The sequence below is a fragment of the Zalophus californianus genome, chromosome 3 (assembly GCF_009762305.2).
Source record: "Zalophus californianus isolate mZalCal1 chromosome 3, mZalCal1.pri.v2, whole genome shotgun sequence".
In the NCBI taxonomy this organism is placed as follows: domain Eukaryota; kingdom Metazoa; phylum Chordata; class Mammalia; order Carnivora; family Otariidae; genus Zalophus; species Zalophus californianus.
In genome coordinates, this window is record NC_045597.1 from 194712643 (window position 1) to 194731815 (window position 19173).

The window sequence follows — 19173 nt, forward strand, 5'->3', positions numbered from 1 at the left end:
GACCTAAAAATAAATCGAGAAGTGCCATGTCCAACCTACCTAGGAAGACTTAATCATACAGACTGTACTTCTCCCCTATACAGACTAGAAATTCATGCAAATGCAGCTTAAACCTCGAAAGGGGCATGCAGGTGCGTATGGAATTTTGCAACCAGATTTTATGCAATTTTTATTTAGACAGTATTTCTATGTACCATTTTTATTTATTTTTTTTAAAGATTTTATTTATTTATTTGAGAGAGAGAGAGAATGAGAGATAGAAAGCACGAGAGGGAAGAGGGCCAGAGGGAGAAGCAGACTCCCCGCTGTGCAGGAAGCCCGATGCGGGACTCGATCCCGGGACTCCAGGATCATGACCTGAGCCGAAGGCAGTCGCTTAACCAACTGAGCCACCCAGGCGCCCTGTACCATTGTTATAATACTGCATTGTGTAACAATATTTCTGGATATAATTTTTAGAATATTTACATACACAATTACATTTATTCAACAAATCTTATACATAAGATCAAAGGCTATGAACAGCCAATTACAGCTCTGAGGAAAATAAGGTAGGGAGAACTTGCCCTCCCGAATATCGAGATTTCACAGCTACAGTAATTCAGACAGTATGGTGCAGGGACAGAGAACTGTGGAGCAGACGGGAGGCACCCCACGCAGACACCCTAACAGACAGCTATCACTTTTATCAGAGGTGAACTTGTGGACAAATTACAATTGATGCCTCTGTGAAAACTGGTTATCTAAATGAGGAAAAAGCGTAGGTCCTTACTTTATACCACTCACAAGGCCTACTAAGGCTAAAGATGCAAACACCCTAAGACAGCAATCCCACTTTTTAACTTTTTTGAAGATTTTAAGATTTTAAGTAATCTCTACACCAACATGGGGCTCAAACTTACAACCCTGAAATCAAGAGTTGTACATTCCACTGACTGAGCCAGTCAGGCGACCCAACAATCTCACTTTTAGATGTCTACTTTTGAAAAACAGTTTTCCTGTGTGAGTGAAGGGGAACATAGACAAGGATTCTGTCATCACAGCACACTGTTAGCAACAGCCAACAACAGCCTGTCAATGGATAAACATGGATAGAGGGGTGTCATTTAGGCTACCTACCCTCTTTGCTCTAGCTAATGACCTGACGGGACTCAGGGAAGTGGAGCGGTGCGGACAGGGATCAGGAAGAACAATGGACCAGAGGACCCCTCCGAGGCTATGGGGGCCCCTCAGGTCTGATCCTTGCTCAGAGGCCCTATGATCCTGTAAGAGGTTGGCACTGAGGGATGGGAGTGTTTCACACGGTCTGCTCTCCCATACCGAGTGTGGTGGTGGGGTCTGCGCAAAGAAGAATATGTTTTTATCCCTCCTGATAGCTCAAAAATATACTAATAAACTCATTTTATGATTCAGCTTATTTATACCTGGCTATAAACTGTAGTGGCAGGTTGACTGGGAACATAGTCTAATAATGAACACATCAAAACTAGGTTCCTTTGGCTCAGAAATGGTATTTATTACCGTAGGACATCCAACTTGGCAGCCTATTCCCTAAAGTACAGCCATCCCATCCAACGGGGAGGGCAACAAATGGCCACGGGCTGCAGTCTCCGCCGTGCCACTCTGCTCTGCGCCGCACCAGTTTCATTTCTCTTCAGGAAGTGACCGAAAGGGGACCGAAGTGTTCTTCAGTGACCCTGCTACTAGATTTCACATCCTTCTCTTCCACCTAAGCATTGGCTAAGTCATCAGAGGCATCCACAGCGAGGACAGACTGAATGCAGAACAGCACACCTGTGGTCAGGACAAGTAAGTTCAGAGTCTTGCTCGGATCCTATTTGGGTCACCTTGGCAAGTCGTTTAAGCTCTCAACTTTTACAAGTTGCCTTTGTAAACTGTTAAAAAGATCAAGGAAGATAAACTGCCCTACAGTAGCCAGCCATCTCACTGTATGGGAATATTAACATTTAATTCCACGAAACGAATACATTTAATGTAGTACTCCACTAATTTCATGAATACCGAAATAATCATTGTTATCTTTATACAGATGAGGAAAGAATAGCATTTATTTAGAGCCTAATTCAAGAACATGTGTCAGATAAACACACCTTGTAACTCTTTTTATTTTTAAAGAAAGATTATTTTAGAGAAAGCGTGCAAGAGAGCACGCACAAGGTGGGGGCAGAGGGAGAGAGAGAACCCCAAGCCGACTCCCCGCTGAGTGCAGAGCCTGATGTGGGGCTTGATCTCACGACCCCGAGATCACACCAGAACAAAAACCAAGAGCAGGATGTTCAACCCAGCTGAGCCACCCAGGCACCCCCACACCTTGTAACTCTTTTTAAAGAGTGAATGGGACAATGTTAGGTTCAAAAGGATAAGTTAATGGATTTCCATAGAAATGAAACGAAAACTGCCCCTTAGCCATGCTGGCCAGCAAATACTGATAACATGTGGCTACTGACACTCGAGACATGGCTACTCCCAAATGATGCATGTTCTGGGTCTGAAATACACCCTGGATGTTGAAGACTTCATACGAAAAAACACAACGAAAAACATCTTGCTGATGACTCTGTATTGATTACATGATGAAACAATGCTCTGGATTGGGATAAACAAAGTATGTTCTTGAACTTAATGTCACCCGTTTTTTTTTTTTAACGCTTTTAAGGTGGATAGTAGAAATTTTAAAATTCTATAGAAAACTCTTATTTGGACAATGGTGCTACAGAGTTGGTTTTCCAAAGCAGAAATGGAATCTGACAAAAAGGTTTTCTTATTAATAAACTTTATATTAATCTTTTTAAAGAGTCCCAAATCAACTTACTACAGATTTATTGTTTAAAATAAATTTAGATTAGGGGAAGGAATACAAGGAATACAAATGTGTCTGTCGTGAAGGTTTCCTCTGCCACAAACGCCCAGGAGTGCGTGCTACAGGGAGCTGTCTCAAAGGCTTCCGGGAAGGAAGTGACCAAGTTTAGTGCACAGCATTCCTTCCGAGGACTCCAACAACCCATTAACAACCCCCCAAAAAAAGGGAAAAAAAAAGAGATACAAACATCTTCTACAAAATGAGTTGTACAAAAGAAAATGCATGTTGCAAGTGGGAGGAGATCCTACATTAATTACGCCTCTCGGTTTGGCAAAAATGAAGTTTGATGAACGTCAGAAAACGAACAGGAAAACTGGTGTGGCTGGAGGAATAACTGATGTGATCTCTTTGGAGAGCAATTTGATTATATATTGTAACTTAAAATACAAATATTCTTTGACTCTGTAATTCCTACTTCTTGGAACCTCTCCCACAAGTGCTCACATAGGTGCCGAGAAACAAACACACTGTGACTTTTTTGCAGGAGCAAAAGATTGGACATTGTGTTTCTAGTAGGGGGCCGGGCAAATGATGGTGGGACACAAAGCCTCATAACAGACCTGCCGACTGAGCAGGTCTCCACCCACCAGCTCCACTCGTGGACCGCTTCCCGCATGCCCAGAACTCCAGCTCCCACCTGTGAGGGTACACACTTGCCCCCAAACCTGTTTATGCCAGCCCTACTTGTTCACATAACCACATAATTTAAGAATGCAAAATAAGGAAAGAAGAGTGAAATGTTTCTACCAATATTAAATTTATCACATTGAAATTCTCAGTAAGGGCAGGTTGCTTTAAAAAAACTTATGTTAGGTGAAAAATTCTTTAAAAACCTCAAGGAATCTGACATTCTAATTGCTCTGTGTCTAAGTTCTTGATCCACTTAAAAGAAACTGATGTTGAATGCCCTAGATAACATAGTAGGAGTTTGGTTTACCTAAGAAGAGATTATGTACAATCCAGTCAGCAGACCCTCAGAGACAAGGTCTCAGCCCTGGACCCGTGATTGGGGGTGAATGAGTGTCCCTCCCTCAACCATACAGCCAGTGTCCTGTCAACTCACGAGCAAGGGTACATCAATATATAGCCAGCTGTGTTAGAGAAACACGTCTGTATGTGCATAAACTATCTATGATCTGCTACTTGTAGGATATCCAAGCCACCGAGAATAGAAAAACAGGGAGCACAGAGCCAAGCACCAGGAAACACCAGCATTTGAAGCTGGGTAAAGGAGGGGGGACTGTTCCGAAGGACTTGAAAAAGTAGCAATTGTATTCAGTTGGGAGGTGAGCACATCTAAAAGCAGCATATACATGTATTTTTTTAAGGTTTTATTTATTTATTTGACAGAGAGAGACACAGTGAGAGAGGGAACACAAGCAGGGGGAGAGGGAGAGGGAGAAGCAGGCTTCCTGCGGAGCAAGAAGCCCGATGCGGGGCTTGATCCCAGGACCCTGGGATCATGACCCGAGCCGAAGGCAGACGCTTAACGACCGAGCCACCCAGACGCCCCCAGCATTTATTTCTTATACACCAAAAAAAAGGCGTGTTTTAATAGGTTTAAGAAATTACTGATAGACATAGGCTAAGTGCTCCTGGGAGTCAGCTGCAGGAGAGGGAGAGCTCTGTATTATATGATGCTCCTTACTTTTTCCGTGGATGCTCCTTACTTCTTCCGTGGATACTTCTGTTTAGAGAGGGAAACAAAGCGGTACTATTAAGCAGCATTTGCTACTACAAATCAGCAAAAGGCAGGGTTACAAGAATTACTTTCTTCACTGTTTTATTAGACCCTGGTATTGGCAAGAGGTCTGAATTAAGGCATCTTTGTTGTTCATTTCCCTGGGAGGGACTGCTGATGACAGAGACGAGGACTTACACAAGCCCTTTAAAGCCCCTGGGAATTGGAAGCTACCCAAGACTGTGTTCACGTATCTGGAGAGCAGTACAGAAGGGGTGAGTTCTGCCCAGCTCCCAGCACGCACAGCTAGGAAAAGTGAGGGACAGGAAGAGACTCCGGAGACACGTCTCACCTCAGCATAAAGAAAAACGCCCCCGAGAGTGAGCAACCCTCACGGGACTTGCGCTCAACAAACTGGGCCCAGCTGCTCTCACCAGGGACAGAGGCACGTGGCAACCACTTGCTTAGACCACTCCTCATGGTCTAAGCCAACCACTGCTTCCAGGTGGAAATGGATCCTGTGACCCTTGGCTCATCTGTGCCTCTGAATGCCATGGTAACAGGTGTCAAAGCAGCAACAGCCGGGGCCCACAGCAAGTCCCGCCTCAGGGGAAGGCAGTGTGGGAAGAGGACAGCAAGGGCGGGACCGGGACCAAACACCCGTAGAGGACGGCTCTGGCAATGACCCCCTCAGCCCTACAATTAAAAAAATACTTTTGATCTTCTGACTATAAATCCCATAAAACTCTAAGAAACAAAATAATTCTAAGGGCAACAACTTATACTTGAAAAATGTTTTTTCTTCCTACAATTTACACAGGAAAGGTCTGTGACCTAGACTTTTAGCTTGTACTTAGAAAACATTATGCTACAGATACACAGTTACTCAAGCCATGGGTAGAAATACCTAGGAACTGGAACCAGTCCTATCCAAATGTGAACGTAATGCTTCTCTATAAAGAAACAAACATCAGAAAAATCAAGTCTTCGGATTCTCCCATCCAGGGTATTAAGCCCCGGCAGACACTCGAACTGTGTCACCTGCTTGGTGACACTGGTCATGTCACATCTCTTCACTTGGCCTGTTTCCCCATTTGTCATATGAGGAGGTGGGACTCCACTATCTCTTCCAGTACTGTCTTTCTGAGTCTGCTCTAGGGAGTGAACTTCACTTTTAGATTTAAAGAATTGCTGGTGTAGCTGTTCCCCCAAAGAACTAACTAATTCAACATAAAGATGCACTACTACAAGTCCAACATAAGGACCAAAGCAGATATATTTTACTCTTCATCCTGGACTCAGAGCAGGCCATCATGCTGCCAGAGCATCTGGGGAGCAGCAACTGAGATATTTCACTTGTCACAAGAGAAAGGTGGGCAGGGCAACAACAAACGCTTGCCCCACTATTAGAAAACCGGCACTAACCAAAGAGGGATATAGGGCAAAGACAACCTGTTTATGGCTCCCCAGAGAGCCAAGGGTAAGAAGCAGGAGGGCAGCAGGGTCCAGATCAGCATGGCAGCCCCAGACTCAGGAGTACCCACTGAGGCCAACTCCAAGCAGACCATCAGACAGCTAACTTCGAATGGATTCTACCTATTGTGTGAAGGAAGGACTCATTACACAGAAGGGTAGTAGCAGAAACAGTAAGAAATAAAAAGGTAACAAAGTCTGGAAACAACCACACCTTCATTAAGGAGGAGGCAGACTGAAGAAATCACGCTATATCCATGCAATTGAAATAACATGCAGCATAAAAAAGCATGGGAGAGATTTCCACCCACTAGTAAGTGTGGTCTCCAGTTAATAACAAAGGCAACAGAGGACTGCAGGTGCAGAGTATGCCACCTTCCCCTAAGAATCAGAAATACGGTGTGTCTACACACACACACACACACACACACACTAGAAGGGAGGCGGAAACGATGGAACCTTCCCCTAAGAATCAGAAATACGGTGTGTCTACACACACACACACACACACACACACACACACACACTAGAAGGGAGGCGGAAACGATGGAAGCCACATCCATCTGAATACACCACCCTTCACAGTTTTTCTAGTACCATATAAATCAGAGAAGTACAAACTCTAGAAATAAAATATATCCTGTTTCTTCATCTGGATGCTGGTTCTATGGATGGGTTCATTTAGTGATAATGCATTGATCCATATACACTAAAGACTTGCATCGCTCTCTCTGTTTGTTATACTTCAATAAAAAATTCACTAAAAAACTGAAACAAATCTAACAATGTCACATTAGTGGCATAAACATCAGAGAAAAGGTAACTAAAACACAATAATTTGAAAGCATAGGGGCGCCTGCGTGGCTTAGACAGTTTAGCATCTGCCTTCAGCTCAGGTCATGACCCCAGCGTCCTGGGATCCAGCCCCACATCTGGCTCCCTGCTGAACAGGGAAGCCTGCTTCTCCCTCTCCCTCTGCCTGCTGCTTCCCCTGCTTGTACACTCTTTCTGTCAAAAATAAATACAATCTGGGCGCCTGGGTGGCTCAGTTGGTTAAGCAACTGCCTTCGGCTCAGGTCATGATCCTGGAGTCCCGGGATCGAGTCCCATATCGGGCTCCCTGCTCAGCAGGGAGTCTGCTTCTCCCTCTGACCCTCTTCCCTCTCATGCTCTCTATCTCTCATTCTCTCTCTCTCAAATAAATAAATAAAATCTTTAAAAAATAAATAAATAAATAAATAAATACAATCTCAAAAAAAAAAAAATTGACAGCATATTCCAAGTGATGGATATATCCTGATAATGTTAACATTGTTATTCTAAAAATGTTAAATGGTAACATTTAGGTAATCAGGTAATCAAGTTAACATCCTTAAGAACCACGATTTTTGGCATAAGATACACATTGAAGTAAAAATCATGTATTTATTTGAATATTTATTTGAACTGGAAATGTCCGTATTCATGATTATTTCCCAAGTCTGTCTACTATGAGAAACTGAACATTAATAAAGGGAAACCTCACTAAACTGGAATGGGGAGGACAACAGGGGGAGCGACACCACTCAATGTCGATTACAGGAAGCATTGTCTCTTACAGACCCCGACAGGGAAGGACATACACTGCATCTCCTAGGAGAAATCGACCACCCCCGCAACTAAGCCAACGAGGACCTGACACCCTGAATCCCCAACTCCTGCTTCTCTCCAATGGACATTCCTTCAAAACAACCTCTCCCAACTTCCTCCTCCTTCTTTATAAAATAAAGTTCCTCTTCTTTGTTGGACTTGCCTACCATTTTGCCATAGCTTGCATGTCCAGAATTGCAATTCTGTTGTTCTTGAATAAATCCATTTTTGCTGGTAAAACAACTGACTTATCTGTGTTTAACACAACAACAGTGGCAGTGAGCATCCCTACCTAGCACATGGGCTGTGGCATCCAAACATCATTTGCCACTAAAAGGAACCAGGATCCTCAGAAAAATGGCTAATCTCAGATGTTGAGCAGAATATGGACAAGGTGGGACATCTTGCTGTGGCAGAAAGGAAGGAGTCACAGACAGATGGGTCATGTCCAAAGAATACAGAAGCCAACTTGGGGAAACAATACGAGCCTCAAAAAATGGCTTAAATGGGCCAAAACACAAATTATATACATACCCATAAGTTGATAATACTACGAGGGAAAAAAGCCACAAAAATGCATTGTCACTTTGGAAGCAGCTAGTCCCAGTGCATTCTGGACAATTAAAGGAAAGGAGGAGCCGCACTTCAGGGTAATCAGAACTGAGAAGGGAAACCTTCTTCACAGGAGAATCAACTAATAAATGTAGACACAGAAACAGAAAATTCTTGGGCACCTGTGGCTCAGTTGGTTAAGCATCTGAGTCTTGGTTTCAGCTCAGGTCATGATCTCACAGTTGTGGGATCGAGCCCTGCATCGGGCTTCGCGCTCAGCATGGAGTCGCTGCAGATTCTCTCTCCTCTCCCTCTGCCTCTCCCCACTTGTACTAATTAAAACAAAACAAAACAGAAAATTCTTCATTTTGCAATTGCCAATTGTACACTAACTCACTGTCCCCAAAGATACTCAGGTCATTATTCCTGGAGCCTGTGAAAGTTACAGAGGAATTAAGAATACTGAGATGGGGCGATTATCTTGGATTATACAGGTGGGACCTAAATGTAATCACAAGTAACATCAAAACTGCGTACTTTAAAGATGGAGGGAGGGGTCACAAGAAATGCAGGCAGCCTCAAGAAGCTGGCAAAGGCAAGAAATGGATTCTCTCCTAGAGCCTCCAGAATTAGACCCTGCTGACACCATGACTTACCCCAGAGGGACCGACTTCAGCCAAGTCTGTGGTAATTTATTATAGCAACAAAAGAATACTAAGACACCAATGAAATGGATACAAGCAAAATGGCTATGAAACCCATTAGATGACTGGCTGATAGCTCCTATAAGGAATGGTCAGCCTGCTGACACCGTACCCTTTGATCACTGTAACATCACAAAATGACAGCCACACATCATGCCTCCTGGTATACTGCAATACGGTACACGGCACAATCCAGGATATATTTTTTTATATATATTTTTAAAGATTTTATTTATTTATTTGAGTGAGAGAGAATGAGAGATAGAGAGCACAAGAGGGAAGAGGGTCAGAGGGAGAAGCAGACTCCCCGCTGAGCAGGGAGCCCAATGTGGGACTCGATCCCAGGACTCCAGGATCATGACCTGACCCGAAGGCAGCCGCCTAACCAACTGAGCCACCCAGGCGCCCCAGGATATATTCTTGACACCACCTCTACACCTCCCACTCCACACAGCCCTGAAAAAAACAAAAAAACCAAACCTGGAACAAATTAAACATTTAGACATATAAGTTCATGGGAAATATGAGGATCACAGAAATGCACTACATACGATACAATCAACCCAACCCAGAATGTGGGGAATTCCACAGCACCAACGGCCCTATAGCTTTCATAAATAAATGGCATTAAAAAAAGAGAAGGAAAAAAATTGTTACAGATTTTAAAAGAGACAAAAGAGGGGGCGCGCCTAGGTGGCTCAGTGGGTTAAGTGTCCAACTCTTGATTTCAGCTCAAGTCATGATCTCAGGGTCATGAAATCGATTAAGCCTGAGCTGCAATTTGCTTTGTTGAGTTGGGCTCACATGGGTCTCGGTGCTCAGCTGGGAGTCTGCTTAACATTCTCCCTCTGTTCCCTGCCCCCATCTGCTTGCACATGCTCAAAAAAAAAAAAAAAAAAGAGAGAGACAAAAGCAGCATCAACTAAATGCAGTGTGGAAGAGACCCTCTTCGGTTTTGATTCAAATAAACCTTATATGACCTTTGATGAAAACTAAACACAGAATAGATATTGGACAATATTAATAACATAGAGTTAATTCTGTCAGGTATGGTTTCTTTAAACCCTCCCCTACTAAAGATACATGCTCAAGTATTTACAAGTGACAGGTAATCTGAGATTTGCTTAAAAGAAAATACTCAAAACTAAAAAAGTTTGGGAAGGGCAGAGAAAGACAAAACCAAAATGGCAAAATGTGACAATTGTTAAAGCTGGTTTCTCTTCTATTTTGGGGTATCTGTGCACATTTTCTTAGTAAAAGCCTTTTAAAAAAAGGATCAAAGAGAACTCCTTGTCAAAATCTATAAGGATGCTGCCAAAGCTGCACTCAGAGGGAGAATCAAACTTTTAAATTTTATTATAAGAAAAGAGTGAAGATAAGTGAGCTAAAGCATTCAAGTCAAATGGAAAGAGAAAATCAAAGAAAGTAGAAGTAATAAAAGAACAATTGTTGAGGGGTGCCTGGGTGGCTCAACTGGTTAACTGTCCGACTCTTGATCTTAGCTCAGGTTTCCATCTCAGGGTCTTGAGTTCAAGCCCCATGTTGGGCTCCATGCCCAGAATGGAGCCTAATTAAAAAAAAAAATAAAAATAAAATTTAAGAAAAGAAGAATTGGTGAGATAGAAAACAAGAACAAGGGACGCCTGGGTGGCTCAGTCGGTTAAGTGTCTGGCTTTGGCTCAGGTCATGATCCCGAGGTCCTGGGATGGAGTCCCCCAATGGGCTCCTTGCTCAGCGGGAGCCTGCTTCTCTCTCCTCTGCCTGCCGCTCCGCCTGCTTGTGCGCCGGCGCTCTCTCTCTGACAAGGAGATAAAATCTTTGTTATAAAAAAAAAAAGAGAAACAAAAACAAAAAATAGGTGATTAGATCAAAGCCCAAATCAGTTTCTAAGAAAAGAGCAATTAAAGAGCCATTAACTCCTTCTAGTCTGACAAAGAACACAAACTCACAATGATACAATACTATCCTTGCTCGGTTTTGAAGAACCCCTACAAATGGCAGTAATTGTATCTTCTGGTAGTTCCCAAGGAAGTAAGAGCTTCTTTGCCCCATGGGGCCCTCACAAATTATTTTTGTATCTCACTGGCATTAATTGGGTTCTAAGCCCACCCAGGGACTGATCACTGTAGTCAAGAGACCAAGGAAATGGGATATGTCTATTAGCCATAGCCAATCAGGGTCTACCCATGCAGCTGGGCCATTTCATCCAAAACACACAGTTTGTACTGGTGGAAAGGGTGGTCCCCAGAGGCAAATCAAGGCTCTGTTTGCTTCCCCAAACAATGAGTGGGTGCTGCAGAGAAAAGTGATTCTTCACTGCAAACCAGTTTACAAACATGGAAAGTTTTATTTGTGTTTTTTTGTTTTTTGTTTTTTTCGAGGGGGAGAGAGAATATAAGTGTGTGTGGGGGGCAGCGAGGGGCAGAGGAAGAGGGAGAGAATCTCAGGCAGGCTCCACGATCAGCACAAAGCCCAATGAGGGCTCCATCTCACAACCCTGAGATCACGACCTGAGCAGAAATCAAGACTCCAACGCTTAACCAACTGTGCTACACAGGCGCCCCAAACGTGGCAAGTTTTAAACAAAACACCAAACCAATAAATCCAGCATTTAATTTATAGAGTAAGACACCATGACTAGGTACGGTCTGTTCTAGGCATGCAGTAAGGATTCAATATTAGGAAATGTATGCATCTCGGGGCGCCTGGGTGGCTCCGTCGTTAAGCATCTGCCTTCGGCTCAGGTCAGGATCCCAGGGTCCTGGGATGGAGCCCCGCATCAGGCTCCCTGCTCAGCAGGAAGCCTGCTTCTCCCTCTCCCACTCCCCCTGCTTGTGTTCCCTCTCACTGTGTCTCTATCAAATAAATAAATAAAATCTTAAAAAAAAAAAAAAAAGGAAATGTATGCATCTCAATTTATAGGACAAATAAACTAATGACTGATAGAGGCCCTTTACACCTACCCAAAAGAGGGGTGACCAAGTGGCTCGGTCAGGCATCTGCCTTCGGCTCAGGTCCCCATCTTAGGGCCCTGGGACCGAGCTCTGCTTCGGACTCCCTGCTGGGCAGAGTCTGCTTCTCCCTCTCTCTCTCCCTCTCAAATAAATAAATAAAACCTTAAAAAAAAAAAACCCCAAAGAATGAGGAAAGTCAATATGCAGTCCTTGTTTCCTATGGAATTTAACAGCAGGAACAGAAGAAAATGGCTACATGAAGGATATTTCCCAGAAGTAAAATACATCCTATTTAGAGTAAATCTGAAAGTATCCTATTAACATAAGTAACAAAACGGCAAAGATGTCCACTGTTGACCCAGACTGTCAAACATGCAACCGGAGAAGACATAATTAAGCAAAGACACAAATGCCACTATTTGCAGAAGACCATCTGTCTAGAAGTCCCTCTATTATAATGAAAAGCTAGGAAAACGGAAGGTAAGTTCAGGACGTCAGTATCACAAAGCACATATGGATGGCAAAGAGACATCACACAGGGCAGGAAACTGTATGAAGATGGAGGCAGAGGCTGGAGTGATGTGGCCACAAGCCAAGGAGTGTGGGGGGAGCCACCAAAAACCAGAAGAGGCAAAGAATGGTTTCTCTCCCAGAGGCCACAGAGGGTGTGCGTGGCCCTGCCAGATTTCTAGCCTCCAGAACTGTGAGAGAATAAATTTCCGTTGTTTGAAGGTCAATTTATTAGAGCAGCCCTAGGAAACTAACCCAACATCCCAGTAGGGTTTTTTTTTTAAATGATAAAAAAATTTCCCAGATTCACCTAAAAATAAAATCTGCCTAGACTATTTGGCCTATAAAAAAAAAAAGAGTTCGGATTCACCTAAAATAAGCAAAACACACTACAAAGCTATAGTAACTAGACTTGGTACTCGCTAAGGGGAGGAAAAAGCATGAACAAAACAGACTGATGAATATCTAGGAGTTTATCATTTGACATAAGCGCCCTTTCCAATTAGTAAGGAAGGATAGAAACAAACAGAAGTGAGCCAATAACAAATTTCCCTTTTGGAAAAAAAATAAAAATTGATCCCTGCCTCACACCACACTCTAAAATAAATTCCAACTGGATTAAAGATCTGAAAGTAAAAAAATCAAGCTTGATTTAAAAAAAAATCAAGATTGAGGAGAAAAACCTGTGATTTGGGGATGCAAAAGCCTCCTGAGGATACAGACTGTAGACACCACCAAGGAAGGTATTGACTCATTTGACCCTGATAAGAGGTTAAGAATTTAACACAAGCATAGACTATCTAATATAGAAATTGGGATACAAATAAGAATTTTTCTCTGTCTGGCAAACAACTCAATAGGCTAGGACATGTGATCACATAGTTCATAGAAAATTAACACAAACTGGGGCGCTGGGTGGCTCAGTCGTTAAGCGTCTGCCTTCGGCTCAGGTCATGATCCCAGGGTCCTGGGATCAAGCCCCGCATCAGGCTCCCTGCTCCGCGGGAAGCCTGCTTCTCCCTCTCCCACTCCCCCCGATTGTGTTCCCTCTCTCTCTCTGTCCAATAAATAAAGAAAATAAAGAAAATTAACACAAACTGCACATAAACATGAAAGGATGTTCATCTTCACTCAACCCTTACTTCATGAGATCAACAAAGATGAAAAAACTGGTGCAAAATGGTGAGGAAAAACAGGAACTACTGAGGACATGTAAAACTAGAAGGCAATTTAAAAACACATCACCAATAACAGACATACAATCCTATTCAGCGATCACGCTTCAAAGAAGCTACTTCTCCAGAAGTACCTGCAGAAGAATGAAGAAGGCATAGGTGTAACCCGTGAAAGAAGCTCACAGCAGCATCAGTGAGCAAGTGGCAACTATGTAGCGACGTGTCCATACCACAGGAGGTCCTGGGTCAGGAACACTTCAACAACAAGCTCCCCGGTGTCCAGACTCTGCTTCTCTTAGGACCACCTGCCATCAAAAGGAATCAGACCTCTTTGAAAGGACAGGGAAAGTACACGAAAAGCCCAGTGTCTTGCTGTATCAAAAAGCAAGATGTTCTAAATGAATAAGGGGGATGCATCAGAAGGACAGAGGAGCCAGCTTTAAGGGGGCTCTTGCTGGTCACTGTGAACATTACAATAAATGATGATACCAGAGGAGGGTGCACCCAATAAAACAGGAAGCAGCGAGCCTATGTTGATATAGGTACGTGTATCTAGGCTGGGTGAGGAGAGTGACCATGTCAATTAGCACTGGCTCAAAAGAGCAGAAAGCACACACACGCCCCCGCCCCCCCCCCCACTTCAGGATGAGGTGAGGACATAAGAAGACAGACAAAAAGTACATTCTGGAATTAAAATATTCTTGTAAGAAGCCTCTTAATGCATACCAAATCAGTGCTAAAGAGGTTAAAATGAAAACAGCCTTCCATAAAGCCCTATGCCCGACTGACAGCAGACGCTTAATTATAAGTCCAGTCCTGTGAGATCAGATGGAAGAGAAAGCCCCACCTGTTACCACTGAGTCCTTCACAGGCCATTTCCTCCTTGAAGATTTAGTCCTAAAACTACCAGCACAATCTGAAACCAAGTCCACATTCGAAAGAAATGGAAGGGCTGGAGGTTGGTTACACACTGTCTCTGGCTCAGCAGCATCCTCAGCAGTGGAAGGAACCCAAAGCCCCAGCCAACCAAGGACAAGAAGGTGAGACCGACATTAGGAAAGACCTTTCTGGTCAAAGGAGAGCCAACCCATGCTTTTACAGATCAACTGTTGACACTCCCCAAGTAACACCATCTTTTTCTCTGTTTGCCCAATCTTCCAGAGAAAAATTGCACTTACCAGTCTCAAGGGGACATGGTGATCATCTCCAGCACCTGTATAAACCAAGGACGGACCCTGACAGCACCAAGCCCAATGGGTCCCCCTGGCTGCAGCTGGCTCCTGTCTGCATGTCCCAGACACCGCCACACTGAGCGCTGGGAGCCAAGGGGGCCCTGTGCACCGGCAGCCTGGCAGCACCGCTGAGCTCACTGCCGTGGCGGGCAATGAACGCTACCCAGAACTTTGGTCCCAGAACTTTGGTCTCGTGGGCTGGCGAGTCAGCTCCAAGCATAAGCAAATGTATCAAAACAGAAGCCTTGTTTCAAAAAAAAAAAAAATGTATTCCTCAAATCATTCTCACACACACTTCTGGAGGCCAGTACTATAGGACCACCCATCTAATCTTCTACTTATCAAAAAAAGTCAAAACAGTACATATAATTCACAATTCCATTTGAAAGATATTTTCAAATGAGCTAAGTACTAATAAAATTAGAAAGCATATCACATAAAAGTGAAATGAAGAGCAACACATGTATCTGAGTTTGTCCACAACAGCTGGCAAATGCCCACACGTGTCATCACCTGATATGTGGCACCCAGGAGGTAGCACACTATCTCCACCATGAAGGACGCAAAGTGAGAGAAAGGTGAACTTGAAAGTCCCCCTCAGACACACTCCAGGGCCGTCTGTGAGTTACGGGCACCATCAAGTAACATGGTTCACGACTGTCAGAACAGAAAGGTGGAAAAGTTCACACTTTTTCTTTTTTAATTTCTAAAGAAAGAGTTAAGGAGAGGTCCAAAAGTTTTCAACTCTATATAACGAGGAATCAGAAACCACACATTTTCTATTGAGGGAGCCCTGAGAAGCAGAAACACTTTGCCACGAGTCACTCACCTCAGCCAAAATTTTAAAACAGCGAAACAGGGCGCCTGGGTGGCTCAGTTGGTTAAGCGACTGCCTTCAGCTCAGGTCATGATCCTGGAGTCCCGGGATGGAGTCCCGCATCCGGCTCCCTGCTCAGCAAGGAGTCGGCTTCTCCCTCTGACCCTCTTCCCTCTCGTGCTCTCTGTCTCTCATTCTCTCCCTCTCAAATAAATAAAATCTTTCAAAAAATAAAAATAAATAAAAACAGCAAAACAAAGCCAAATACACAACCCCTTTCCAAAATTATTTCTTCTAATTCTACACGTCTATTGTTGTTTCCTTTCTCCCTTGCACCTTTACCTGTTCTAAGGAGTCTGGTCCTTTTGGGGATAAGGATGTTCTCTCTAGCCTCGCCATTTCCCCTACGGCTATTTGTTGTGGCAACCTCTTTAGGAGTCCGGCTCTCCCCAGAGCCTCCAGATGTAAACCTCCTGGTAGGCTGGGAGCGGTTGCCATGCAGGTTGCTGCCATCAAGGCACTTGCGAAAAGACTGTGTTCCCTCCCCCAGGAAACACACACACCCAGAGGTTTGCAGGATGCCTCCAAACCAGGGATCAGGGGAACTCAGCCACCATGCCCTCCTGTGCCTGACCCTCAGTAGAGTCAGAAAGATTTTTGGCTCACAGTGCCCTCCCTCCCGGTTGCATTTATTTAACTGCGGCCGCCCAGGCCTGGTGACATGCAGGCCTAACACCAGCAAGTTCATAGCGTAGAACCTCCTCGAAGAGCACAATAGTTTCCACGGCAGAGATGAGAACACCTGAATGCACCTGGCTGAAGTTATTTCCCCTCTCCAGAAAGAAACCTAAAGTAGCACTGGTCCAGCCTGCACTGCATCATGAAGCCTACTGCTCGGAAGACAGTGTGTCCTGCTTGTGAGTGGTGAGAGAGCCGAGTAGCATTCGTGAGGTCGCTCTCACCCAGCACAGCAAGGCCAGGAATTACCACTCGCTTCATAAACGTGGTCTCCAGCTCAATCCACACACCTAAGGCAACATGTGAGAAGATCATACAAAGGACTGAATGCTAATAAAGGGGACACAGTATAGAAAACAAGCACAAGGAGGCAGCTTTATGCCAGAATACTGGGCCAAATAGCAGCTGGCCCCTAAATGCTGTGCTGTGCTCCTCGGTTGGCTGAAGAACACAAGAGCGACTCGCTGAGATCTGACCACTGGACTGGCTTATTACTATGTCCAGCATATCCCTGAGTCTAGAAAGCTGTTCTGGATTCAGCAGCCCGTTGTAGTTCACCAAAAGTCCCAGAATACTCCCATTTTAGTAATCAACACTGTCCTGCCTGTTCATTCCCTCAAAATATATCTGCCATGACCACCTTACTCTGCCGCACTACAGAGGTCCAAAACAAGCAACAGCCTATCCATGGCTCATCCTGTAATCCAGATGGGGATGGAGCAGGTAACACCAAGAGAGGACTTACTCCACGAGACCTGCAGGGTCCACCAGATGACATCAGGGAGATGGTGGTGCTGGGCTGCTGTGATAGGACGATGGAAACACCAGTCCAGTAGGAGTCCTGAGAAGAAAGCTGATCCCTTAGGGCAGCCACAGATGGACTGACAGCAGCTGTCTGCAGGTTACTGCAGAGATGGGCCCTGCATGCTTGTTGACTTTAGGGCCGGGACTTTAATTTGTTCTCTTCCTTACCTGAAATTTACTGATGGATATGTACTTGGTGAAAAATAAATACTTGATGATCGAACCAAGGAAAGAGATTCAAAATTCTAAAGGATGCAGGACAATTTTAGTATTTATTTTAGTATTTATTTCAGTAGAATATCTATCTCGCTCCAAAAGTTTGGTTGGCCCCACTCTTGGAAAAACTCAGGAAAGACTCTGTGGACATATTGCCTTCCTGACCCCAAGCTTTAGAGCGGCCCTAGAGACACAGATGAACCGCTAGGTAAATTTGTCAACATGTGAAACTTCTAAAACTGAAGACAAAAATAAGGATAAAATCATTACAGATCTTGGTCATGCTCAGTCTCCTGCCCGTAAGAAAGAACTGAAATCAACGGTGGTATCACCGTAAGGATCACGTGAGCTTATACGCACGGCTTCACCAGAGACTGCAGAGCAGCAGCTCCGTGAGGAATTTCTATTACCACCACCCTCCTTGGTATCTGTGACATGAGGACCCCAACAGTGCAGGCAACACAGCCCAAAATCAGCCACTCCTGCAAGAAGCTTCACCCAACCAGTCTCTACTCTCCTCAACTGAAAAATGGAGCCTGTGACAGCCACATCCCAGAACCCTTTTAAGGACTGACCCTGCAAAGCAGGGCTTCTCAACCTCAGCACTGCTGACCTTTTGAACCAGACAATTCTTTTCATGGGCTCTCCTGGGCACCAGAGGATGCAGAGCACCTCTGGCCTCTAACCATTAGATGCCAGTAGCACCCCTGAGTCATGACAACCAAAACTGTCTCCACACACCACCAGATGTTCTCTGGGGGGCAAAATCGCCTGGTTGAACAGTTACTGGAAATAAAGGGCATGGGAATTGCATGGGAATCAATGAATAAAAGCTTTACTAGACAAGAGCGCCTGGGTGGCTCAGTCAGTAAAGCATCTGCCTTCGGCTCAGGTCGTGATCCCAGGGTCCTGGGATCGAGCCCCACGTCGGGCTCTCTGCTCAGTGGGGAGCCTGCTTCTCCCTCTCCCTCTGCCACTCCCCCTGCTTGTGCTCTCTCACTCTAATAAAAAAATAAAAATAAAAAAATAGCTTTACTAGGCAAAGCTTTTCATATCACTTGTGCATCCTTGAAATGGATCACAAAATGGGAGGCTATATGAGTGACTATCAGCTCCAGGTGCCATCCTTCCAAACTTGAAAACTCAATTTCTGATAAACTGAGTTGACCAAGTGTTCTGTGCTATCAAAGGAGTAAAAACAGTAACAGCAAAACCTCAGAGATTCAGCTTTCTTATCTTTAAAAGGAAGGAGATAAAGTCCTACAGGTCAAGAAACACCCTGAGTCACAAGGCTGATTAATAGGCCCCAAACTGAAGTCCAGGTCTCCTGATTCCCAGTCCAACGAGGACCACCTTCTCTCCTGTACCAGCATCTCGACCCTTTGTCTGGTCTGGCAGAATGAACCGATGCCTGGTGGTCTATCCTAAGGGACAAACAGCGCTGCATGTCCCACAAGGTCCACCTTCAGGAATGTCTAAAGATAGCACTTCATACAAATAAAAGGAAAACCTGAGAGTGTTTTCAGAAAACACTTAACCTGTAAAACATTCATACTGATAGCTCAACGGCCCTTGCTAACTAAACGTTGGCTCTTGCCTCTCCTTGCTCCAGGTGAGGCCTGCTCTCCCTGCGGTGGGGCCTCAGGGCACAGCTCAAATTCCTGGGAAGACCCCCGCCCATGACACAGTGTGGGTGGGATGGGAAGGGGCTGTGAAGGCTACAGGAATACTGGTTTTACTAACACTGTAGCAAGCCTGCTGCAGTGGCAGTCTACCAAGAAATAGGACTTTCAGCATAAAAATACTG

General features: G+C 44.5%; 1 protein-coding gene across 3 annotated transcripts in view; it reads right to left on the reverse strand.

Annotated features, from left to right (window-relative positions):
- The window catches only part of LOC113919640 (high density lipoprotein binding protein), a 70586-nt gene that overhangs the window by 45827 nt on the left and 5586 nt on the right, over positions 1-19173 (reverse strand). The window contains exon 1 of one of the 3 annotated variants that reach the window (XM_027589096.2): positions 4530-4552. The exons of the other annotated variants lie outside the window; for them this stretch is intronic. The gene's annotated coding sequence lies outside the window, so the exon portion shown is untranslated. Of the gene's footprint in view, positions 1-4529; positions 4553-19173 lie in introns of those variants that run through there. 3 annotated transcript variants of the gene reach the window in all.